At 39.7% G+C, this 27,131-nt stretch overlaps 1 protein-coding gene and 1 long non-coding RNA gene across 12 annotated transcripts in view; one reads left to right on the forward strand and one right to left on the reverse strand.

Moving 5' to 3' along the window:
* Nucleotides 1-27,131, reverse strand: part of LOC140895064 (uncharacterized) — a 131,925-nt gene that overhangs the window by 50,619 nt on the left and 54,175 nt on the right. Inside the window, exon 9 of one of the 9 annotated variants that reach the window (XR_012154084.2) lies at nt 9,959-10,346. The exons of the other annotated variants lie outside the window; for them this stretch is intronic. This is a non-coding gene — a long non-coding RNA (uncharacterized LOC140895064). Of the gene's footprint in view, nt 1-9,958; nt 10,347-27,131 lie in introns of those variants that run through there. 9 annotated transcript variants of the gene reach the window in all.
* Nucleotides 1-27,131, forward strand: part of LOC144930928 (uncharacterized) — a 67,760-nt gene that overhangs the window by 10,526 nt on the left and 30,103 nt on the right. The gene's annotated exons all lie outside the window — the stretch shown is intronic.

The raw sequence follows: 27,131 nt of genomic DNA on the forward strand, positions 1-27,131 counted from the left end.
TAAAATAGTGCGCCAAGATCTGCAGCACTGTACTTCGGAGCTCTTCACATGTGTGCACTTTCACTGTCATGTGTAAAGTGCCTCGACATGATTGTTTCACTAGGCTCTGCTGCCAGTGCAAATGGCATCTCTCCCAGGAAGTATGTTCATTTTGCACTGGCAGGCACCGTGTGACTGACGTGCTGTAGAACATTAAGTACTTTTCGCAAGAAGGCTTTGGCACGTGCGTACGCTGAGGCGGGAAAAAAAATCTATTCCACTGAATGTCGTCCACAGACAGCAGATGTGCTTGGAAGAAAATTCCACCTTCTTGCCAGAATCCAATGTGATGCCGCATGCCCATCATAGGTGAGAAGTGGTATCTGTTTAATTGTGTCACTGAATAAAGTCCCAGCTTTGAAAAAAACCCTTACTCATTGTGAATAACCCTTATTTACCCATCGACTTCAACTGAGGAAAGTCTGTGCACAAGAGCAAGATTTTACAGGCCCTTTGGTGGCAGAAATTCTACCCAAAACCAATGATGTTGCATTTCCAGTGCTAACATTGGCATTTGCCCAAAGCTTATTAATAAGCTGGTGTGTGTCCACTTACATTGTTGTCTTCCCCTCTTTGATTCACATAGGAGTGATTTGCAGAAAAGCAAAGTTGAGCTTCATTTTTAAAACAAAAGGAGTACTTGTGACACCTTAGAGACTAACCAATTTATTTGAGCATGAGCTTTCGTGAGCTACAGCTCACTTCATCGGATGCATGAAGTGAGCTGTAGTTCACGAAAGCTTATACTCAAATAAATTGGTTAGTCTCTAAGGTGCCACAAGTACTCCTTTTGTTTTTGCAAATACAGACTAACACGGCTGCTACTCTGAAACCTGTCATTTTTAAAACAAGAACTTAAGTCAGAAAGTTCAGGCTTGACACACACTCTGTCCCCTTTGCTGCAATGAAAAGGGAACTATGAGATGTCCTAACAGGGCAGCCTCTTTTCCTGGGGAATCCCAGGTGTCATAAACTTGGAATAATTGGCTGTATGCCACCCCATCTGCCCATCTTCTCCGGGCATTGCCGAATGCGATGGGTATCCTAGGGACAGAAGGAGGCATGGCCAGAGTGTTCAGCAATCCTGTGCCAACAGAATGACCTCTAGCAAGTCTTTTCAATTGGTGCAAATTAAACCAGCTCTGAACTTGCTCTAATTTATGCCAAGGATCCAACTGATATTGGGGGGTGGGGCAAAATGCAGAAAGCTATCGATGCCCCTCCCCTCCCCTAGCTTGGGTGCAGAGCTCAGATGCCTCTGAGGATCAGTTTTTCACCATTAATTATAACAGTGTTTACATTAAGTAATTGCTAAGTGGCAAGGCAGGGGGTGAAGGGCCTATAGGAAGTCTGAGAATATTTCACCAAGTGATATTTTTTAAACTGCATACTATTTGGTGCATTCCAAAGGCAAAAGGTTTGCTCTTCAGAAGGAAGGATAAAAGCCATACCTGGCAAGTATAGTTTAGCAGTATGTAGAAAGAGAAGTGATCGTCACTAAGGCAGGGAAATCCGCTCCTCTCCCTTCCCCCACACCTCTTTCAGCGAGCATGCTTGAAACGTTTCTGCTCACTTCATCCTCGAACACTGAGGACCACACACTTACAGTGTTGTTTTCAGTTTTCTAAGCCTAAATCCAGCATGCGTGCATATGTCTGTGGGTGGGAATGACTGTTTAATGTTACCACGATGGTGGATGATAATATTTCTACCAATTGTTAAGCTTCTTAAGTCTCCACTTTGTGAATGTTTCAGCCTATCGTTTTCTGAAATATGTAGTTAACGTGCCTAAGAAAAGGTAAGGTTTGATAATGTATTCACAGACTATCTTGGCATCTCCAGCTCACTCCATAGAGAAGCCTGTGCAAATGCACTTTTATGAGCAGTTCAGGGATCAGTTCACTCCACTTTTGTGTCAGTACCAGCTATAAAATAGTTATCGGGTTGGACAATTAAAGGTTTCTCTCTATGGAGATGCAACATATATTGCAAAACCCACAGAGGTGACAAGTACAGAACTGTTTAAAAGGACTTGCTTGTGTGTAACTATTCATGGGCTGCTTTCATGAGGAGGCATTTGGAAAGCATGTGAGGATCAAATGAATGTTATTGTTCTTCCTTAAGCTTGAGACCCATTTTTCGGTATGTTAGGAAAACAAGAGTGGTGAGGTGAAAGTGAGCCTATTCCTGATGCTTCAAGGGACTCAAAAGGCCTGATTCTCTTCCCTTACCAGGGTGTAAATCATGAGTAATTCCTTCACTTTCATATTTGCACTAGTGTAAAATCGGGTTAAGAGTTCTTGAATGAATAGAAGCTGAAAGAGATGAAACAAGGAAGTTAGCAGAAGAGCCCTCCTGGACACCAGGAAAATGGCAGATAGTATACTATTTGCATGGGACGATCTATAATATACTAGTGACAATTGGAGGATACTCCTATCCCTTGTTTTTCTATTTTATCTATCAAGACGTTCTAGATGATCATCTCATGTCCTGAGTACAACAACCTCATCCCCCTCAACTCCATTCAAAATGCAGCTTCGAAGAACATCCTGGTGATCCATCACCCATCACCCTCCTCTTTAAGTCTCTCCATTGGCTTCTCCTTTGCATCAGACACAAACTTCTTATCATTCCCTTCAAAGCCAATTCACAATTTACCCCCGTTCTGTCCATCCGTTATGTCAGTGTGATGTCAACCCCCTCCATTGCTCTGCCAACCTTGATTATCCACTTCTCCCTTAAGCACCTTCATGCTCTCATGCTGCCTGAAAACACCTCCTCGAGCTCCATAAAGCAACCACAGTAGCCTCCCTCCAGTCCCTCCTTAAAACTCCCCTCTGCCATGATGCATATGGAAATCTGCCATCTGATAACAGCTAAGCAGGTGGCATATTGTGAATCCTGCTTATTATACCTACAAATTGTGCACACAGACTATGCTGAAACAGCTGATTATTAATGTTACCCATCCCCCTGTAGCCCTACTCCATTTGTTTCACCCTTTCATCTTTCAGAGCCTGATCCAAAGTACATTAAGTCAGAGGAAACAACGCCATTGGATCCGGTCCTTAGACTGTAATCTCTTTGGAGCATTTACTGCTGTCCTGATTTTAAGAAGTGCTAAGCACCCACATTTCCCAATTTACTTCAAATTAAATTGTGAGTGCGCAGCACCTCTGCAAATCAAGATCTGGATCAGGGATCGGCAACCTTTGGCCCACGGCCCCTCAGGAAAAGCCGCTGGTGGGCCAGGACGGTTTGTTTACCGGCAGCATCCACACATCCGGCCGATTGCAGCTCCCATTGGCCATGGTTCTCCATTCCAGGCGAATGGGGGCTGTGGGAAGTGGTGGCCAGCACATGCCTCTGCCCATGCTGCTTCCCGCAGCCCCCATTGGCCTGGGACAGCGAACCGCGGCCAGTGGGAGCTGCGATTGGCCGAACCTGCGAACACTGCAAGTAAACAAATTGTCTCTTGTGGGAATGAGTTCACTGGTCTAGGTCCACCTCCTTTGAAAGAACCTTTTCCTGCTGGCACAAGCATCCCCATATTCGCTGACCGTTTCACTGTTCCAATTGAACCGTGAGTGTCTTGGGAGGTTTTGATAGATGGTTTCACCTCGACCCTTTTAGAAGGTATATATTCATACTATGGGCAGAGACCATTTTGACCAACAGTCAACTCAAATATATACGTCTGGAGAATTGTTAAGATGAGCAAAATATTTCAAGAAGCTTCAGCCTTTTGGAACCTAAAGCACTGGAATCTCATGAGTAACTCTGGCAGTTTGTGGTGTGTTGCATTTTTATTTGTTTGTTTGTTTTAAAAAAATATATTGGTTAAAAGAAGAACAACCAAGAAATTCTCATTATGGGGAGCACAGAGACTTGAAATAACTGGGTTTTGATACTTGCCATATTGCACTTTACTTTTTCCTCAGCACAGGATGCCAGCTTGTTTCTTCAAATTAAGACAATATGTTTATAGTGATGAACCTTATTGGCCATCTATCTTCCTTTTGTAATCTGGCTCTCATCAAGCTGAAATGAAGCCATTTCTTCTGACTGTGGCTGATTAAACACAGAGTAAACCTAGTTCTCTAAGGAGGCTCTAATGATTCTCCACAGACCTAATGTCAGCCCGGCACCTGCAGCATTCAGCTTCCCCATTTCCATCATAAAATGAAGCATCTGTTACAGAGAAGTGTTATCTTTTTATCATTGACGGTATCTTTCTGTTTGAATTCACCTACCCCATTTGGTATAAATTACAGCCATTTCATAAGTAATGAATGGTCACACAGGATGCACTCTGGATATTGGGGGTTAAAAGGGCATGAATGCCATTTACTAAACCTTTATTTAACTTGGTGAAAGTTAAAACTCTGTGGGGCTTATGTACAACCCTCTTTCTCACAGCAAACAAAGGTAAAATGTTATCACTGCTTAGTACTCAAGCATCTTGATATTGTTTATCTAAGTACTAGCCTTTGATTATTTTTTTTTTGACAGGTTCTGGGGAAACAGATGCAGAAAGAAATTCATTCAGGCCAATGATATTTCTGTCTAAATATGTTTTAGAAACTTGATTAGATATAGATATAATGGTTACAAGTGGACTAGACTTGTTTAATACGAGGATTAGATATAAACATAGGGCCTGATGCAAATTCCAGCTGAAGTCAATGGAAGTCTTTCCATTGATACCAATGCGGTTTGGATCAGGCCATTCAAGTATCTGCAAAGACCAGTTAGATGTTCATAATATCTGCCCCACCCACGCTAATTGTCCTATAATTTGAGAGAGAGCCTTTGGAAAAGACACCTCTTTGCTTCATAAACCATTTTCTTTTGATTTGTGATTTTTCTGGCAGGCATTTCCATTCTTTCCTGACCATGAAATGGACAGTGTCATATCTGGAGCAGTGGATGAAAAGAAACATTCAAAAACATTTTAGATTCACAAGAAAAGCTTTGTCTATTGTTTTTAAAGTATCCATATAGCCTTTAGGAAAGACTGAATTTATATGTGGCAATACCAAATAATGCCCTCCCACTAGCCTCTAGCTACAGGGATATCTGAGAAGGGTTCAGTGACTGCTCAGTATCTTTGATAGTTGCGGAGATTTTTCATCTGGTCCATTATTATTAATTATTTGCATTATAATAGCACTTAGAGGACCAACTGAGATCAGAGCATCGTGTGTTAGATGCTTCACGTATGGACAGTAGGAAAAGGTTCATTCCACAGAGGGTTGACACTGTACATAGACAAGGCTGACAAAGAACAGGAGAAAAGAAGTCTCGCTATCCCCATTTCACAAATGGGGAACTGAGGCACAGAGTGATTAAATAGCTTGTCCAAGGTCACACATGAAGTCTGTGGTACAGCCAGGAATTGGACTCAGATATCCTGACTCCCCACCCAGGGCCTTAGCTGCCAGCCCATCCTTCCTCGCCCATAACTATACATTTCCTGTTGTTTTTTTCCAAAAAGTCAGGATATGCCCTTAAAACAAAGAAAGGGAGAAATGTCTGTTGTTTCACTGTTTGAATGCTCTAGCTGGGCAATGCCACAGCATCTAGCTGTGTAAAACTGTGGGAAAGTACACCAGGTTATAGAGCTGTTTGTCTAATTAGCACTTCACTTGATAAGGCTGATATTACATTACTCTAGCACATCACCAACTGGATTAACAGAACTCGTATCTTTAATCCAAGGGAAAGAACAACTATGTTATGTACGGTTGATTTAAGTTCTATACAGGCATGATTGGCATGCAACATGTCGCCTTAATGTAAAAGAAAAATTAAATAGATTGTTGTTTCTGGTGTTCAGAAGTTTGAATGGGGCACAACTGGATACCCACCTTGTCTTGATTTCACTAAAAACAACAAGCATCTTCTGCATATAAAGTAAAAGAAAGAATGTTCTTGTGGCAATCTCACACCAGCTGGAGTCAATTCTACTGGGTTCTATTCCTGGGTGTGTCCGAATTCCTGTATTTCCATGAGTATGCAACTTAATCTCTTTTGTGCCTCAATTTTCCCATTTATGAAATGGCGATGATTCCATTTATCTATACCAGAGGGGTATCATAAAGTAGCATTCATTAATTCATTAACGAATGGAAGGTGCTATTGAAGTACAAAGTGGTAATATTCTTAATCATTATTATACTGAATTACAGTATTGAAAAATCAAATACAATCAGAAGGTGTAAGCCCCCCTCCTTCCAAAGAGATACGTCCTCCTCCCTCCCCCTCCAAAAATTGTTGTCCACAACCCCTTGGTGTGGGTCATTTGCCTCGAGACTCTTCATGAGGTTGTTTATTAATCAGTTTGTCAAACTATTTTAATATTTGTAATAAACATTTTACTGTATTTTCAATATTGTCAGATTTTTCAAGTTATGACTTTTAAGAAAATACTAGTTCTTTGGGGGTAATTTATTAATGAGCAAGTGAACTACAATTAGATTTTTCTACCATTATCACCATCATAGTAGAAATGGGTAAATAAGGTTTGTGCCAGGATACAGTTTCATGATCATTTTGCAAGTCCACTTTATACTAATCACTAGTATGCCAAACAAACTCATATTGTCCTGTCACAAGAGTACTCACTTGGTATTTGGAATAATTAAGAGATGAGTCACTTTATGTAGTAGTTAGCATTAGTGATACATGAGGCCAATGATTGATTAATCCAATGTACATTTGACTTGTGCAGACTCAAAATATGCAGCAGAAAACCACAATCAATTCAGAAGAGACACAGTGTAGCTGTGGATAGTGTCTTGTAAAAGAAGAATCCAAGCCAAGCAGAATTGAGATAACCCTAGTGATGCAAACAGCTGGAGTTTCAGGATTTCTCATAATGATCAGTCTCAAGACAAGAGCTGGTTGAAAAATGGAAAACACAATTTCATGAAAAAAATCAAAATGTTGAAGTTATCACCATTTTGTAAGGTTCAAAATGGAACATTTTTTCAAATATTTTCACAACAAAATCTAAATTTTGAATTTCACTGTTCCCCCTTTCTGTCCATTTTTCTCTTGTTTTTCTTTTTGGTATTCAGTACAATAGATATGAAGGATATCCAGAGTTTGGTGGGTTTTTTTGAAAAGTTAGAGTGGCAGAAGGAAAACTGAACCTAACTCAGCCACTCTGGAGAGTTACAGACTTTAATTTTTCTTTTTTTCCATTATGTAACTTCTCCAAATTTAAAGATTTGTAAAAGTCAGAGTGGAAACTAGAAAAATGATAATAATGAAAGTTGGGGGGGGGACCTAATATATCATTCATTCTGTTGCAGTTAGTGGCATAATGGAAAAAATAGTGAAAAAAGAAAAAAACCAATAATTAGATATTTCAGAATGTTTTGTTTTAAGAAAAAAGTGGAAATATTTGAAAACCTGAAAGCCTTCATCATGAACATTTTTGGTTTAGAAATAATTTTTTATTATTATTATTAGAAATAAGTTTTGATGATGATGATAAATTGAGATTTGTTCCAACTTAAAGTAAAAATGCTATAATTCATGGTTTGGTTATGGAGGCACCATTCATAGATTCAGGTCATTCAGAGCTTTTCATAGTTATCAAAATAATTTTGAAGTTGTGGCTGGAAATGAACAACTAGAATGAAATATCAGGAGGGGGTACTAACCTACATCATTGCATCTTACTGAATGTCAGTATCTTAAATATGTGCAAAATGTGGCAATCAGCACAGGTGAGAGAACCTCAAGACAAAAATTGATCTTTTATGGTAATATCAGTTCACTATATCAACAACAATGGATCTGGACAATACATCAACAAGGCCATTGATTTTCATCATTTTAAAGACCTTTACACTCTTTGTGGCATAGTGAACAAAAGTTCTTCCCAACTCTCACAATTTGAGATGGTTGATTACATACATTATTGCTAAGAATGTATTAGACAAGTAGTAACTTATTAAAAGTGTGAGCATACTAGTATAAAATCATTTACTTTGCTTGGTTATACAGTTTATCTTGTCAAAGTGGATTGTGGCTGTAGTCTTTTCTGACTCAACTAAGAATCATAGAAGATCAGGGTTGGAAGGGACCTCAGGAGGTCATCTAGTCCAACCCCCTGCTCAAAGCAGGACCAATCCCCAATTTTTGCCCTGATCCCTAAATGGCCCCCTCAAGGATTGAACTCACAACCCTGGGTTTAGCAGGCCAATGCTCAAACCACTGAGCTATCCCTCCCTTCGAAAGAGACATAGGTCAAGATGAGATAAAAATAATTGAGAATCCAAGATTAAGTGATGAAGGATCAGTTGTTGAAATGGAGAAGGCCTCTTATGGTGAGCCATTTGATAATGATATTGCAGAAACATTCAAAAACTTTATAGAAACAAAGATAAAACTAATCTGTGATGAGGCAAGTACATGAATTATAGTCACTAAGCCAATGAAAAGATATGAGCTGCTGTTATATATATTTTTAAACGTACTGTGGGTACAATTCACTTTGTGCAAATGGCCCACACAATGACTATGCATGACTTAAATTCCACTTGAGCCATAGTCTGAAAGTTTCTATAGAACTTAAGTGGTGCAAAGGCTTCGTGATAAGCCTCTGCACGGGGTTCAATTTCCCCATCTCTGAAGTTCAGTTGTGAGCTTCATTCAGAATCCAAAGTACAGTGCTACTCTTAAAAAAAAAAAAAGACTGTGTAAAATCGCACCTGTATTCTCAAAAGATCTGCTCCCGTGTTTTTTCACATTCATAGTCTTTTACAAAATATGGGGGCAAAAGTAAGTTTTTATTACTTCCTACTTGTGTTAGCATGGCAGAGCCAACATAGCCTTAAGAGTGAGAGACAGGCAGAAACTGATCAACAGAAACTTTATTACTAGTGATAATAATGCATGAGTCAGAAAGAACACAGCTTGACTTTCAGGTCTTAAGTTGCATTTGTAGTGTGATCAGTTAGAAAAATAACAGTTTTTACTTATAAACAGTGCACATTTGATCTGGAAGTCACTGAGCAGCAAACATGGAACACACAATACCATTCCTTCAGAGCAGAACCACACTTTACAAAAGAAAAAATAGAGCAAAAGATCACTGTTAATTAATTCAGTCACTATACTGAAGGATATTTCCATCAAATAAAGATACATATTTATTGTATTATAGAATGAGGAGATGACAGAAGCAGAGTGCTCTCCTGTCAACTCCTGTTCTCCAGCTCCCCGAGAAAAGGTAAATTGGTGGGAAAGCATCTGCCATCCACATAGTGTGGTGTAGACACCGCTGTAAGTCAACCTAAGTTATGTCAACTTCAGTTATGTAACTTACATAACTGAAGTAGTGTAACTTAGGTCAAATTACAGCTGTAGTATACAGGAGCTCCCCGACTTATGCAATCGTTCCATTCCAGAACGCCTTGCGTAACTCGAATTTTGCGTAAGTCGGAAACATATACCCGACCATTATGCAAAACAAACAAGCAAACAAACAAACCAGCCTCCTATTTCTAGCTTACTGAACTTTTTCCGTAAGTGCGGATTTGGGTAAGTCGGGTCTTGCGTAACCCGGGGAGCATCTGTAGACCAGCCCCTGTCCATCCAGACAGCTAGATTTCTCACCAAGGTTCTTGTGTCTCAATTACGGCAACATCCCTCTCTCTCTGGCCTAGACAAGTGCAATCTTGCACTGCTCATATCCATTCAGAATGCTGCTGCAAAATCATTTTCCTAGCTTGTTGCTTTGACCATAACACCTCTCTCTTTGCATCCCTCCACTAGCTTCCCCTTCTCTATTACAGCAAACATGAGCTACTTGTCTTTACTTTCAGGGTCCTTCAGGGTCTCTCATCTCTCACTCAGTATCAAGAGGTCAGCTAAACCTAATCAGCCTCCATTGCCCACTTACTGCATTTTCAAACAAACACCTTCATGTTTTATCCCATGCTACCGCTCACACTTGCAAGGAATTCCCCATAGACATCTGCAAAACTAAGTCATTATGCTCCATTAAACCTTCCTTAAAACTCTCTTTTTCCAATATGTCTACAAAAACCATCACAATGTTAGGATGGTATGTTAGGATGCTGGGGTGTTCATACCATGCTATCATATTTACCAATGTTCTCTCATTGTTTAATTGTACTCTTCCATCTGTCTGACTGTATCCATCTGTAATCTCTTGTTTTATACATAGATCGTAAGCTTTTGGTGGCAGGACCCATCTTTTTGTTCTGTGTTTGTACAGCATCTAGTACAATGGGGTTCTGGTCCATGACTGGGGCTCCTGAGTGCTACCATAATACAAATAATAGTGAAAAATAGTACAATATTTATACACATTGGTTTGACATCAGAAAACTTTACATGAAATGTTATAGGGTATCTAAAAATCTAGATGATGTTTTTACTATAAATGGTGCATACACACACACACACACACACACTGTCTTTTATTCTACAAATAACAGGCAATTTACAAATTGATGTTTGTTAAAATTAATATTTTTGTCAGTCATAATTAGTCACACATGAAACATTATGACCTTCTAGTAGATTATCTTAATTAAAGTTTTATCAGTCCCTCAAAGGAGGAATGATTATCAATTTTGATCAGCCTGTGTTTCTTTCAGATAACAGTAGTGTTAGATCATTCTGCATCTCTCTAAACAATATGCTAAATTTTATTTTAATTTCAAATGCATGCTGATTTCTTTGTAATGTGTTTACTGCATCCTGGGCTCTCTCAATGGATACAATAGACCAAACACCACAGAAAGGTGTGTAATTTGCCAGAAGCTGGGAATGGGCGACTGGGGATGAATCACTTGATGATTACCTGTTCTGTTTTCCCTCTGGGGCACCTGGCATTGGCCACTGTCAGAAGACAGGATACAGGGCTAGGTGGACCTTTGGTCTGACTCAGTATGGCCGTTCTTCTGTTCTAAACAGACTGAACGAGCCAAATGGAAGAAAGCATAATCTGCTTTTTTTTTTGTTTCCCTATATGCCAAATATTCTTTTGAGTTGTACTACCTTTTACGCACAGCTGTGATTAAAACTGTATTTTTCTGGCCTTTTAGCATTTTGAAATATCCAACAACATTTTTAAATCAAAAAAGGATTCAGTAATTCCTATTAAATAATTATTCAAATACGCTAGCTAACCCAGAATGGGATCTTAGTTACAATTATGTAAATTTAGAGTAACAGCATTAGTTTTCAGAGTAACAGCCGTGTTAGTCTGTCTTCGCAAAAAGAAAAGGAGTACTTGTGGCACCTTAGAGACTAACCAATTTATTTGAGTATGAGCTTTCGTGAGCTACAGCTCACTTCATTAGTGAAGTTAATCTGGATTTCTACATGAGTAGCTGAGGTCAGTATCTGGCCAACAGGTAACATTTTGTTCCAGATTTCAAAACTTCTTGTGGGGATACAAATATTCTTTCAGTAAAGAGTTTAAACAATTTGTTAGTGAAGTCTTAGTAGATGGATGGTCATTTTATTTCTAGCTTTCAAAGGAAGTTTGTCTTTTATTATCAAGTGCCTTAAAAACGTTCTAGATTAAACTGATGCTAAAAGTTTCAAGCTTGATTCTGATCTCAGCTACACCAATGTGAATCAAGAGTATCTTTACCCTACTGAAGTCAATGAAGCTGCACCAACACAAAACTGGTGTGCGATCAGAATCAGAATCATTACCTTGAATGAAGTTACTCCTGAATTACATGGATTCCTTGACTTCACTGGATTTGTTCCTGATTTACACCAGGATGACAGACATGAGAACCAGACCATTCATTCACAACAAATAGATTTAGAGCCTGATTGCCCTCTCACGTGTACACAAGTGTAACTCCACTGAACTCAGAGGAGTTGCTCCTGATTTACACCGTGGTAGGTAAGAGGAGAATCCGGGTCTAAATATTTTAACTAGGGAATGTATTCATAGAACAAAATATGAATCAAGTGCTTTGTCAAAACATTTATACATCCAAAAAGGCAGAATTATGTTACATCCATGTAATGCCAGTGACATCTATGAGATTGCACAAATTAGGGACACAGTTTGGTCCATCCTTTTGTGCAGCTGTTTTTTGATAAATGATGGGTAGAAGCCAATCTTTTTATGTGCTGTGTAGACTTAAGTAAACACAGAATTCCACATTCTCTTTAAAGTACTCTGGTTACATGTACTGGAGCTTTAATAGGATCAGACATTTCATAGCAGGGCACAGCGCACTGACTAATAGTTCAGTTACACTTTCTAATTTCAAAGGCTTCTCCTCGTTTTCGAAAAGAAACCATTTTTATTTTTATTTTTTAAGTGTTGGAAAACATGGTATTTATGTCTGTGTTGAGTCAAGAAATGGGAAGAAAATAATGCTGGGTAGCACTTTATTTGGAATTTAAGGACAGTATGAAGTTTGTGCAACTGGTCAGCTTTCACCATTAAACCCTATTTCTCCATGCTTATTCCCCCTCCCCCCCCACCCCCCACTGTTCCTCAGATGTTCTTGTCAACTGCTGGAAATGGAGTACTTGTGGCACCTTAGAGACTAACCAATTTATTTGAGCATGAGCTTTCGTGAGCTACAGCTCACTTCATCGGTATGCATCCGATGAAGTGAGCTGTAGCTCACGAAAGCTCATGCTCAAATAAATTGGTTAGTCTCTAAGGTGCCACAAGTACTCCATTTCTTTTTGTGAATACAGACTAACACGGCTGTTTCTCTGAAACGGCCCACCTTGATTATCACTACAAAAGGTTCCCCCCCCACCCCCACCCCGCTCTCCTGCTGGTAATAGCTCACCTTACCTGATCACTCTCCTTACAGTGTGTATGGTAACACCCATTGTTTCATGTTCTCTATGTATATAAATCTCCCCACTGTATTTTCCACTGAATGCACCCGATGAAGTGAGCTGTAACTCACGAAAGCTCATGCTCAAATAAATTTGTTAGTCTCTAAGGTGCCACAAGTCCTCCTTTTCTTTTTGCGGATATGACTAACACGGCTGCTACTCTGAAACCAGTTAAAGTACAGTTTGTCAATATATTTAGCACTCTATTTCTCAAGTGACAGAGCTATTTTAGTTAAACTAGGGAAGTACTTTGTACCTCTTAAATATTTTAACTTAAGACAAAATGGGCAGGAGAGCTAAGGAATATAACACACTTTTCCACTTCTGAATTAGCTTTCTGCCTTTGAGCCATGGAAAAATTATTTGACACAATAAAGTGCTGAGTAGTCTGGCCCTGATCCTGAAGCATGTGCTTAATTATAAATATGTGAATAGTCCCATTGACTTCTGTGGGACCACATACATGCTGAAAGTTAAATGTATTCTCATGGCTTTGAGAGGAGGAGAGCCAACATGCTCAGCACCGTGTAGAACTGAACCCATTAGATGAGTCATGAAAATGGAGGGCATTGCCCTTTGGTAGAATTGCAATTGAGTTGATTCAAACTGAAGAACTGCATGCAATTTAGGGTTGGTCAGTCAATCCATTGCCGCCAGCAAAAAACAAGCAGCATCTTTATGCATCTTCCACACCAAAGTTTCTCAAAGTCTGCGAGCTCCTTAGTGCCCACAGTAAGATCCTGCTTTTAGGATATCCCCTGAAATACTCACAGCAAAATAAACTGATGGCAGATACTCTGTAGGATATTGACTTTCGAAGTAAGAAGGGCCAAGTCATCTCTACCAGGATTTAAACTCCAGGGGAGTCTATATCTTCCACACTTTATGCTTAGGCTACAAAACCTTCCCCACCAGAACTCATTACATGGTCAAGTTCGAGTCTAACCTTTTTCGCCAGCAGATTTTTTCTTCCTTTCACCACTTTTCTGAAAATATAGTGGTTCCCTAGAGGACCGACTTCAGTTTATAAATAGGCAGGATATAATGGCATGACACTCTGAGCATAGCTGCTGCATGGCTGTGCTGGTCATATACGAGAGATTGTCACTAAAGAGCACTGAAGTTCATTTGCTATCCTGGGAAAAGGTAGGAGAGTAAATACATATTCATTGCTATTGGATAGGAACTTTGTTTTGTTCGGTTTATTCTCCCCGGTTTGCAGAGTGTCTGAAGTTAATGTATTCCTCTCTCCTTTCAGTGCCAGCATTCCCTAATATTATTCATAAAATTTAGCTCCTACTTTTGGCTCCTCCTTATCTTCCCTTCTGCTTTGCCTCATGCCCCTCAAAAGGAATTTCTCCAAACGGCACATCAGAAACTAAAAATCTAAGTTGCTATCCAAACCGAGCAGTTGTCAGCATTAACCCAACACAATACACTACAATATAATCCATTTATAGGGTGTGTTATCATGCAAATAACTCAAGGTGCCTCACAATAAACTAAAAGGGAGAAATGAATAAACCTCAGCCATTGGAATGCTTAGAAAGGAAACCTTGAAATTTACTTTTTTTAAACCACTAATGTGTCTTTTCTCCCAGTGAAGCATAGAGATGGGCTATGTTTGGGAGGTGGGGATTTGTGCAGGGAATTCCTATGCACATTTGATGGGACTTAAATGTGCAAATCCACCACAAATCACTTGGAGAATAGACTCCTAAAAGGAGAATCTTCCTTGAGATCTTGAAGAAAGGAGATTCATAATGACAGGAGTGAAACGGCTTGGTCACCAGAAGATCAACTTGTTGGCTTAAAGCTAAAGAAGCATGAGGTCTTAATGATCTGACTGGAGTGTATAGTGTGTAAAAAGCTCAAAAAAACACAGAAGCAAAAATGCTAAGCAATAGCAAAGGTTGGACTGGCCTTGGCTGATGCTTACTTCTGACTTATTGCCAAAAATGATCTTGATTTAAATTAATGCTCCATTATCAATGTAGAATTAGTGAATAAAAGCAATTTCCCCCCTTCAGCATTCATACTTTTGATAATAGTTCATAAATGTGTGAAGAAAATGTAAGTGGAAGGGCTGGGTTGACATTGCTACCTCAAGGCTAGATCATTGAGTTATCATAAGCCTGAGTGCATGGCTGCACTAAAAAGTCAGAAACAGACCAGGGATCACATCTGTGACTCAGAATGTCAGAATTTGGATCCTTGGATGAAGTAAGCAGCACCAGTTCTTTTGGCATTGCTCAAATGGCACAAATTATTCTTTCTTCCCCAGCAGCTCAGCTGTGCTGGCTGATACACTGTGGGGTTGGCCTATTCCCTACCCACATGGGGAAGTAACAGCCTAAAGGATGCACTCTGCTTCCTACACTTTACCTACACATAAGAAGGGACGTTAAGAGCTGGACACAATCAGAAAATGCTGTCAACCACATTGGGAATTCATGCTCAAATGTTGTAAAATTGGATGCACAAATGCTAGCACTTAGCTGTCTAAGCACTTGATTTCTTTGTGCAACCAGGTAGTTGCACATTTAAATACGCATTTACACTCATCGTTATTTGTGCCTAGCCAACTAGAGACTGTTTTTAAAAAAATCAGATCTTAGGAGTGCAGAAGAAGTATTTAGCCAAAGATTACAAATATGATACAAAAGCTCTATTTAATCAGAATATCTCAGAATGTAGGTTAAGCTTTAAAATGTCCAGAGGTTTGTTTTATCATGCAAACCTTAGTCAAACTATACAAATCTTTTGGGGATTCAAAACTGGGCTGAAGTTCTCTAGCATTCTCATGGTATTTTGACATTTTCACTTTAGTCCAGACCCCAAACCCTTAAATACAAGAACACCCGCAAACATGAAACAAATATTTTAAAAAACAACAAAAGGATATGAGTGACTTCTTACATCTTATCCCAGGAATCCCTAGGGAAAAGCAGTCCATCAAAATCAAACTTCTGTATCTGAATGGAACTGTAAAACCCCTGAAGCCTCCTGAAGTGGCAGAAGGTTCTCTTTGCTCATGTTCCACAAGGACCTGATCCAGTTAGTGTTAAAGCCAATGGAAAGACTCCCACTGACTTTAGCAGCAATTGGCTTCTGCCTTAAGTGAGGCAAGACCCAAAGACCATCGTGTTTTGAGATTGATCTAATGCACAGTGGAAAAACACCCACTGAGTTCAATTGGCATTGAATCAAGCCCTTGCACCACCTTGTAATTGGCCATTTAGATCTGTTTGACTAGGAGATAAAGATTTGGCAACTTAGTTTTACCTAAAAAAGCGCCCAACTGCAATGTTTGAATTGGGATCCAGGTTTTTTAACCCTCATCCTACCTGATGACCTGACCTACCATAGTGGTCAGGATTTCAAGATCCATAGTTTTGATTCAGACCTTTGCCAGAACAAGGAGTAGCTACAAAATGCGGATGGGGATCCAAATTTGGATTCACAAAACGTGGTAGGTGTTCAGACCCAGGGCTTTTGTTCAGCCATTCTTACATTCTAGGGTTGCTATTCCTTTCCCCACCTTCTGTTCCTTCTCATATCCATTTCCTCTCTCTTCTCTTTCCACTATTCCCTTTTTCTGCATATTGTTAGAGGCCTGTACATTTCAAACAAATCCTTGTTGAGAAAAAAGAAACTGCTTTCTACTCCTGTTTATATAGATCTTGGGTGCCTCATGCTCCACCCATAATTATCTGCCAGCAGTGCACCAAGGCCCTGTGGATTATTAGACTCTGCTACCATACATCCCAGGCTTCTCTTTCTCTCTAAAAAATGTGTTTTCAGCACATGAAATTTGCTACTTTATTTATAATAATCATTCACAGCAGTCCATGTAACATCAGCTGTACTATGAATTTTTTACTATAAATCCATAACACAGATTAGATTTATCACATTCTGAGTCTGTAGAATTTAACGGTGTTGCATGCCATATTTCCAAATGCACAGTACATACCCTTATGGAAAGCAGTTACTATATACATGTGCACTAGCTTTGTATTCACTGTTGGTTTTTTTACTACTACAAATAGGGCCAAGTCTACAATATCATGGGGACAGAAAGCTACTGTCTTAGTAGAACTCCGATATTATTATTTAGCTCTTTCTTTCTTGCTCAGTCACAATAACTGCTATGTTACATGGTTCCCTTATATCTTGGCCCTATTCAGATTTATTGCTCCTTATCTTCATGGAGCCAGGTTCTAATTTAACATATACTGGTGTAAATCTGGAGTAATATCATTAAAACCATGCAAGGTATTTCAGATTTACAAATGAGATCAGAATGTGGCCCAACAAATTTCTTTTTTAAAAATAACTTTATCTAAAACGTTAGACTAGAACCAAAATTCATCTGAAATTGGAAAACTTGGACTCCTCTCTCTTTAAAAGAGTAAAGCCAATTTGTTTAAATTTTAAAAGGAAGAAAAAGACTCTCTCACTAAAACATTGCTTCCAATTCATTCTCATATAGTTGGGCCTGTGTGATGTCCAGGTTTTGTAAGAGCCCTTCCTTGTGGACAATAGATAACTTTACAAGAGACAGTGGGACATGTAACATCCACTTTTTTGAGATCAGAATCAGGTCTGCCTGGGTGAGCTAAGCTTTAGCTTGAAGAGGATTTTTATGACGGAGTTATAAAAGCTCTGGATACAGGGGAGTTTATGACACAACCAGCGACAGATCCTTAACTACAGCAGTATTCGTGGTTACCTCTACAAGACAGGCATTATGTTGGAGGGCGGTAAAGCTAAACCTGCCCATAGGGCATTAAGCATTAGCAGCTAGTGCATAGCATTAGATTTTTAGCACAGGTAAACTCTCCAAATACACTTGGCTTCGAGAACCCTCCTCCTCTTCAAAAATTGTTTTCATCTGTGGCACTGGAAATGTTTCTATAGTTGTGAACAACTACATTTGATTAAAATCTGTCAGATTTATCTTCTTAGCAGGAGGGAAGAAATATGTGGTTTCCACAGAAAGGAAATCAATGTGTCTTTATGATAGATGCAGACTGAAAACCTGGGATGGTGTCACTTTAAATGGGGAAGGAGGAAGAATGGGCAGCCCACCAGATATTACCATTAGCCGCTGACATAATTACTATGAGGCAAAGCCCCAGTTTAAATCTTATAATCCATGTTTATAGGATTGTCTTACAGCCACTGACCTAATAGTTATTACTCCAGACTTCTTAAGTGACAAAATCTTGTGGGTGTAGTCCCGATACCTTCGTTTCCTTGACATTTCTTAATCAATGCCGCTTAGTGAAACCTCAAAGCCAATGATTTTGCCAATACCCTTTAAAGACCTTTTATTATATTACTAATATTAGCATCATATTGCCTCATAAAATCAGCAAAAACAGTAACCATCATTATTTTTCTCAAAATACTATAGACTTAGAAGAGAGTTTAGAACTGGTTGATTTGTTGGCCAAAATAGATATTTCTGTTAACAGGTAGATACTGTACAAAAAACACATTTGTAATTGAAACAATTAAATGAAACCAGTTGATAATGATCTTGCGTTGCTGATTTTAAATCAGATGCTATCTCTGAGGCAAATTATCCATTTGCATTGCCCCAGCTTCTATAGATCCCTGACTCCTTGTGCTAGGAGCTATGCTTACAAATACTGAAAGTCAGTCCCTGACCTTAAAAGCTTGCTTTAAAAAAAAACAAAATTTAAAAAAAAAAAAAAAAGACAAAAAGTGAGAGAAGTTAAGTATTATTATCCCCATGGGGACCTGAGCCACAGAGGGATTAAGTAACTTGCCCAAAGTTGGACAGGGAGTTTGCAGCAGAGGAACTGCAAGGAACTGAACCCATCTACCCTGAATCCCTGCCTGCTGTTTGAAGCATGATACCACCCTCCCCATTGAATGAAATGGGAGTAGGACCTTAAATAGATACAATTGCCATTACGACATTCTTGGAGGTGTGCACTACCCTTCATCTACATGTGCAATTCCTCTGGAGTCAAGTGGGTATAAGGTATTTTTCTGGGATAATCTGGTATTTGGCAAAAGGGAGCATAATGGCTTTTGTCACATGGAGACCAGTCTGTACCACAACCAGACAATGATTGTCACCAGATCAGCCTGTGAAAATAAGGGAATTTTATTGTACCATTTCAGCTTGATATTGGTCTTACTCAAGTGCCTGGAGATAAGTTCAGAGAGAACAGTTGCTCTTACCAAAAGCATGATGACTCTACCATTTCTGTTTCCCTTAATTACCACACCGACATTTAATGCCAAAGTAATTCTAATCAGAGATGGACATGCCCCAGCCTATCATCCTGGACCTTATCTCTCTTGTGGATGGACAAGTCCAGGGGGCTAGAAATACAAGAAGCCAGTCCTCAGCTGGTATAAACCAGAATAGCTCCATGGATCACTGCTGATTTACACCAGCTGAGGATCTGGTCCAAGGAGCGCCATTGTGAACTGGATCCTAAAATACATAGGAGTTAATGGAATTACCATGGAGCCCAGAAGAGTCAGTCTATAGATTAAACAATATATAACATGAATAAAGCAGAGGAGCTCACAACCCTTTGTATATAAGCAACAGGAAAACTAATGTCCCACTGGTCTGTTCTGCCTTGTCTGAGGAGGACAGCAACCCACTAGGAGTATGTTAAAAAGCTTTAGCCAGGAAGAACGGGGGGGGGGGGAGGGCGGGGGGGGGGGGGGGAAACAACGAATGGCTCAACAACCTTCTGAGAAAGTGAAAAAATCTTGCCAGTCTACATTTGCAAGGGAAGCCTGAATTACCTGCCTATCCCTTTAAGCATTTTCAGATACAAATCAAACACAGATGGCCCATTATGTTTATGACCTCACTGTCAATTGCTCTAGATGGTGCATGCATTAAATTATTGAAATATTTTCATAGTATTCAACTTTTTAGTGCATACATTGTCAGATAATTTTAACTTTCTGACTAGAAGGAGGTAGAAACAATTTTATTTATGAGAATTAATCTCTTGAACGTCATAAGAGCCACAACTACTGTGAGGTTTTTTTTATAATGACTCCAACCTAAAAAAGTGTTTAAAAAAAAACCTGGCCTCAGTCCTGAAAGTCAACATTATGTTAACATTCCTTGCAATACATAAACGATGCCAAAATCTATTACAATTGTAGTAAATTTTGATTACTGGAGTTGTTTGTTATTTATGTGTAGAAGATAAAGATAAAATGGGAATAGCCCTGTTCTTTTCCACATATAAATTACATCCATAAAATACCGTGTTTTGTAAACAATAAAAAAAATACAATAATTTGAAAGCCTCCATCAAGTATCTCTTTTGGTTGGAGTAAATACCGCCTCTAGAACGTCTGTGGCTCCTGTTAGACATATTTCCTGTTTATTTCTGCTAGCAAGAAATGAACAAAATAGACCGAGTCCACAGAAACCAGTAAAATGGCAAAATCCAGGTTGCAGTAGTTGTGAGTAAGGGTGGAGGAACCATTTTAAGGGGGAGGAATTATCAAGCACACCTGTGGTATTTAGGTGCCCCAATGCCATTGAAAGTCAATGAGAGCCTCATTCTCTTATCCCCCTTTTAAAAATCCCACCCAGAGAGAATCAGAACTCACCACAGGTGCATTAAGAGTGTACCGGATCTGGATGCACCAGAGAACTTGAGTCTGAATAAATAAAAACATACAACTCTTAACCCCGCTCCCACAAAAAAAAAAAAAAAGTCAGATAATCAATGGTGCACAGCAATAGGTGAGTAGAACAGCATAACTCCCAGTTGCCGTTAGCCTTCCCCTCTCTCGCCACTCTACACTGTCACTTGATGGGTTGACAGAGAAGCAGCATGACCCAGGGTGCATTTTCTTGTTTCCCAGAGCATCTAGTAAAAAGCAATTTGATTGGCAACAATCAGCTATGTGCTCTTGCTGACTTCTGTTTCATGATCCAGTTTTGTTTCTGTGCCCACACTCACTGTGGGGCGCAGCTCCTAAGGAGTCTGCCTTAATCCTTTTGGTTTTGTCTCCCTACTAGAACTGAAATGGACTTAAACCATATTCCCAGATTTTAAGGCAAGAAGGCCATGTCGTTTGGCCTTCTGAATAGCACAGGCCAGAGAATTTCACCAATGACTCGTATGTCTAGGTCCACTAACTTGTGGTTGAATTAGGGAAGTGGTTCTCAACCTTTTCCATACTGAAACACCCTGTTCTACACCAAAGCCACGTAGGACTCTTCTCTCATACAGGGTGTACCCTATCCCTTTTAGCAATACGTGAAGGGCAGATGTGAATCTAGGCCTTAATCTCTCTGTGCCTCAGTTCCCCATCTGTAAAATGAGGATAACAGCACTTCCTTACCACATGGGGCCATTGCAAGGATAAATACATTAAAGATTGTGAGGTGTTCTGACAGTGTCTTGAGGGGGCGGGGGGGCATACAAGTCCCTAAGAGAGAGGGAACACAGGATTCCTCCAGGCCATCTTACCCTGACCTGCAGAACGATTCCCTAGGGTCAAGAGGGAAGTTGCGTCTGTAGGTCAATGCTCAGTCCTTATCCCCTTTTACTGACTCACTAGGTTCTAATTATTGTTATGGGGTGTTTTTATGATGGACATTTGTCCAGTGGAGGACACCAAATGTGTTGGGTTTTTTTTTAAAGAAAAGATTAAATATTCAGATTGTACAGGCATCAAGCCGTGAAATGAACATACAAAAAGAGCTCTAATATTACAAACTAAACTGTAGAATTAATATAGCAGCAGTCTCTCGAGAAAGCCTGTTCTCATGACATTTTCAACAGAATGTCTCCTCTAAAAGAGGTCATGATAAGTTTATTAGTTCTGCCCTAAAGGAGAATCTCAGAGGAAGATGAGGCCTTATTAGAGGTTCACTGGAAGGACCAGGGACTATTGGAGTGTAATAAGGACACCGCTATAGCTGTAACTAAGGACAAAAGCAGCGATCAGAGAGTTATGGGACAGTATAGGAGCTAAACTAGTCAACCAGCATGCTAGGTTACAGCTCAGATTACACCAAATCTTCCCCCTACTCCTCATCCTGCACTAAATTTGTTTTGTAGGGAACCTAGCCTCTCCACTTCCTCAACAAGAGGATCCTCTTCCAAGAGCTCAGCCCAACACTCTTTAGTCCATCATCCCATGAACAGACTTTCCTTATCATTCTAATGCTTTTTGTGTATCAGTATTTATAGAAAGTCCCTTTAATGGCTCAGTGTTGCCCAAATTCAGAGAGAAAGAGAAAGAAGGAAAGAAACTAACTTTTACAGGGAGAAATGAAGAAAGGTCCAAATAGATTAGATTTCTTTACCACAGTAACTTGATAGAATTCATGTTTTACTAATAAACTTGCATAATCACAGTAGAGAAAGCACAGACTCGCAGTAAGTGGATCAATCACCATTTGTGGTGGGTAACCTGACTTTTCTTTCACACCCCTGCAAACAAATCCTCCCCCTGCCCAAATTAAAAACAAAATAAACAACCAGTCTAAACAAGATATAAACTCTAACCCTACTAAAAGTTTATTGCTCTCTATAGGCTTTCTAACCAACTCTTTCCATAACACACCACCAAAAACACCCTCTACAACTTCCTGCTTGGGGTTTGGGCTTTTATAGGAGCCAACCCTTTCTTTGCTCCACCCCTAAGGAAGGAAACACACTGATCACAGGGTAGGTTTTTGTGTTTATACATCCAATCAGCCCAAATGAATTATTTTCAGCTGATCAGGGCACTTTTCTTGAAGACCCTGCAAAATGATACAAATCCTCTAAAAGCCCAACCAACCAACACATACAGAGATAAAATATAAAATCTCTCCCTTCTCAGCAACCCTGCTTTTCCCACATGGAGACTTCCACATCCTCCAAGATCCCAGCATTCCTTTGTGATTATCTAGCCCAGTTCTGTGGCAGGCAAAGCCTAAGGGAGGGCTGTATGAGTGGAGTACTCAGCCACGCCCACTGGCTCTGCTAGAAATTCCAACTGCTGCTAAAGTGTGTGTTGTTCCTGCAGATCATGTTTTCAAAACAGGAAAACAAATCCCTTTGTAATAGAAACTGCTTCAAATCAAGGATGTTTAAACAATGATAGGCTTTTGTCTGAGTTTCTCTTTTATGCTCAAATCTAGGATCCCACCCAAAGCCAAACAGCTCTAAGATTGCTACCCCCAGTGATTCAAAAATCTTGACATAGGCTTTCCAAAATCATGAGGTTGTTTTGTTTTGTTTTTTTATTTGGATTCTTTTTTATTTTGCCATCAAGTTTGGGGGGGTTAGGATTTAGATTTTTAAGCTTTTATCTTCAGCTATAATAGCTAGAAACTTATTTTAAAAGGAAATGAAAGCTGAGATTCCTAACCTTGTGACTTCAGGAGTTGGAGCTTAAAGAAAAACACCAAATATAATGAGAGTTATGGTGAGATTGCAACACTGCACTTCTCCTTCCCTTTCTTGTCTACATTGCAGGAGGATAGCTGTTGCCTGGTTGAGTTTTTGTCCCTTGATCTAGCTCTTTTTGTTACAATGGACAAAGAAATACTTAAAGGCAATCTATAATTTAGAAGATGAGTGCTTGGTTCCATAGCTGTTGACTGTCCTCCTATTTCCTGAAATGAAATTAAAGTATAGAATATGACACCTGTAATATGTTTGGGGCAGGTGGAGATCTTACTTTGAGAATTTACACTGATCACTTTTTCAAATGTTAGGAAAGCCTGAGAGCACATTATTTTTAAATGAGGTATATATTTAGTACTATGCCCACCATTCTATCAGTTCTAATTTTAGAGGGCAAGGAGCCATTCTGGCACAATCATAGCCTTGTCTAATTTTAATATAGTTGAGCAGCTGACAATTAGCAGAGAGAGATTGTCTTTTTTACTCCCTCAGGAGTTTTTCACTTTAAGAAAAAATCACCATTTATTGTTCTGAACAGAGAGTCATGCAAGATGTCATAGTACACGATCAAAAGGAAAACATGCCAGTGGGGTTAATCATTTAGGACCTGCCTCTTGGTCAAGGTAGGGACTTCAGATACAGCAATTGGGCATAAATGCATCAACTCAAGAGTTGACTCAGGTGGCATTCTTCCCTATTTTCAATAGAAAGGGGAAGGGAGTAATAACTTACTACTGACCGCTACCATCACTCAATTACTATCGCTACCAAAGCTCTTTCTTTTCCCTAGCCACCTGTTCTATATAGGGATTAAGTAGGCAAGTCTCCGCATTTACCTCCAAGTGCCTGATCCAAGGTCCATATAGATTGATAGGTTCTAAGGCAAGAAGAGGGACTGTTATGACCATTGAGTCTGACCTCCTGCATAACACAGGCCTGAGAATCTCACTCAGGGATTCCTGCGTTGAGTAAGGGAGGTTCTTAGATTCCTGAGCAGGCTCACAGTCTAAGTCACAATCTAACCCTTAGTATATTTTTTAAAAGAAAAGCTATCCCAAGCACCTATTACAGTGTGTGTCTCTCTGAGATTGTCAAGTAGTTTTCCCGCCGTTCATAGTCTACAGAGATATGAGGACTGGTATGATGCAGGGAATTTTTAAAAAAAATATGTTTGTAGGGGACTTGTGTGATGCGGGGTGTGGAAATGTTTGTAAAGGCACCACACACAAACACTTCAGTACTAGACACAAGCTTAATCTGCATAGCTCTACACCCTGTCCGGGAGTCAATCTAGGCAAAGGGTGTTTAATTAATAACTTTACAGCAAGAGGCCTTGCAACGTCCTATAAATATTAGGCTTTCTGCCTTCCTTCTGAAATATATTAACAGCCTCAAGAGGGATTATTGATGCTGGCAACTAAGTTGAAACAGCCCTCAGAAGTTTCTGACATTTTGTGTACATCGTTAGATTTTTGCATATATATATATATATATATATATTTGCCTTTAAGTGTTTGGAGGTTGGGGTGACTGCAGGGCTGAGGGAAAGGAAGATTGATAAAGCAAAGCAATCAGAGTATTTCCTATGCATGAAATTGATTAAATGCTTCACTAAATGGCTTATAAATTTGGCTCTCATATTTCTGTCACCCACTGCAAAGATTACAGAAACTCCATCTATAACCATGTTGTATACAATACCAAATTACAAAAGGTTGTAAAAACTAATGTTTTGTTTAAAGTTTTGAGCAGGACCATATGCCTTCGCTGACCTTGAGTAAGCTATTTTAATTCAAAACATTTCAAAGGGAGAAGAGGGGAACAAATACATCTGCATAACAAAACCAAACCCACACTGTTTAGAACTTAGTACCATGCAGCATACCAGACTTATTCGCTGCCATAGAAAAGCATATTGAATCCTTCTTGTACTTGGGTATTATAACTTTATAGCTGCCAACTGCATGTGGTGTGAATCCTAGGAGCTCAAGTTTCCCCAAGCTGAATTGGTTCTATTATTTTTGTGGACTCTGTGTCATCAGATTTATTTGTCTAGGGACTTATATGGTTCTGTCACCATTGGACCTCAAAAATGCTAATGGACTTATCCTCACTGGGAGGTGAGGAAGTATTATTATCCCCAAATACAGAAAGTGTGGAGAAGAAGATCTAAGAGAGAACTGCAGGAGACCTATGGAGAGCCAAGTAGAGTAAATTTAGTGAAATCCCAACAACTTCAGTGGGCAGGGATTGTGGCCAGGATGACAGAAGACAGACCGGTAAGCATCTCTTGGAAAGACCTCCTTATGGTGGCTTACCAAGGAGAAGATGGAGGAATAATATTGAGCAAGACCTAAAAACTCTTAATGTAAATTACCCTCAAAGGGAAAAGAGGTGACAGAAAGACATGGGGGCAAATTGTGACAGTGGCAAAGGACCTGTGCGGTGTATAAAGCCAGAGAGTAAAGTAAAATAATACAGATGGGGAACTGAGGCACAGAGAAACTAAGTGACTTTTTCAAGGTCACATGGGAATTCTGGCAGAGCCAAGAAATGATCCCAGATCTCCCAAGTCCCAGTGCAGTGCAAAAGACCATCCTTTCCTACAGACTAGAACTTCCCAATCTAAAATGAGTAAGAAGCAGTGTATAGATGTACCACCCCAGGAGCAGACAAAGCAGCAAATCAAATAGTCACAATTCCTGCCCCGCTCCCCACTGGCTCTAATTCTGGGGGGAGTCATTTATTTCATTACATTCTGTGGAGCACCTCACTCCACACTGGGTACCGAAGACGTTAATCTGGCTTGCAAGTCACTTTTTGCCCTTCTCTGCTCCTCCCTCCCTACTTCCTTGCAAGGGAGAGTTTCACAAAAATAGGCCCTGCTTTCTCCCTTGTGGCCAGAGCCACAATCTTAGCAGAGCCAAGCAGAGGAGTGAGGCAGGGAATTAGTCCCCTGTGTGGTTGAGAATGGACTGTGACAATCTAGCCTCAACTTATTTATGAATCTTGTATTGACTTGTTTATTTGAAAACTTTGACATGGGTAGGTGGACAGATAGCTCTTTCCAGGGATTTCCTAGCAGCAAGTAGAGGTTTTTTATATTGCACCTCTAATGCTTGTGCATCCAGTAGCATCTTCCTTCTGACAGTCACAAACATGTTCAGCCTCACAGGACCCCTTTTGTGTAGTTATCCCCATTTTACAGATAGGAAAAATGAAATACACAAGTGAAAATTAATTGCCCAAGGTCATTTGTTAATCTCCAGCACAGCCAGGAATTAGACCCTAGCTCTCCCAGTGCTTTAAGCACTAACTCGTGCTTTTTTCCTTTAGTTATAGAAATAAATAAGAGATGTGATTCAATATTAGCACTGAAGCAGAGCTCAAGCAGGGTAGGTATGTATGAAATGCAAATGTGAGCATGGGAAAATAATCCCCTTTTTTAACTATAAATGCCTGTTTTCTACAGGAAAAACGATATTTTCTTATAACATTCACAAGCCACCATGTCCCCAGCAAGGATTAACATTTGGCATCAAAGTACTGATCTGGCAAAGAGCTCCCAGTAATGTAAGCTTTTTTACAACCGACTACGTGTTTAAAGTCCTGACTGACTTGACCTCTGCCCATTGCTAATCCTTCACTTTCTTGCCAGTAGAAATGCACATCTTTACAGGGATGGCACCAAAATACACAGCAAATAATATGGCTAGACTTCAGAGGTGAAACCAGAGCTACCCAGAGAAAAAATACCAGATGGAATGACATATAAGGGTT

Source organism: Lepidochelys kempii, chromosome 10, assembly GCF_965140285.1.
Source record: "Lepidochelys kempii isolate rLepKem1 chromosome 10, rLepKem1.hap1, whole genome shotgun sequence".
Taxonomy (NCBI): Eukaryota; Metazoa; Chordata; order Testudines; family Cheloniidae; genus Lepidochelys; species Lepidochelys kempii.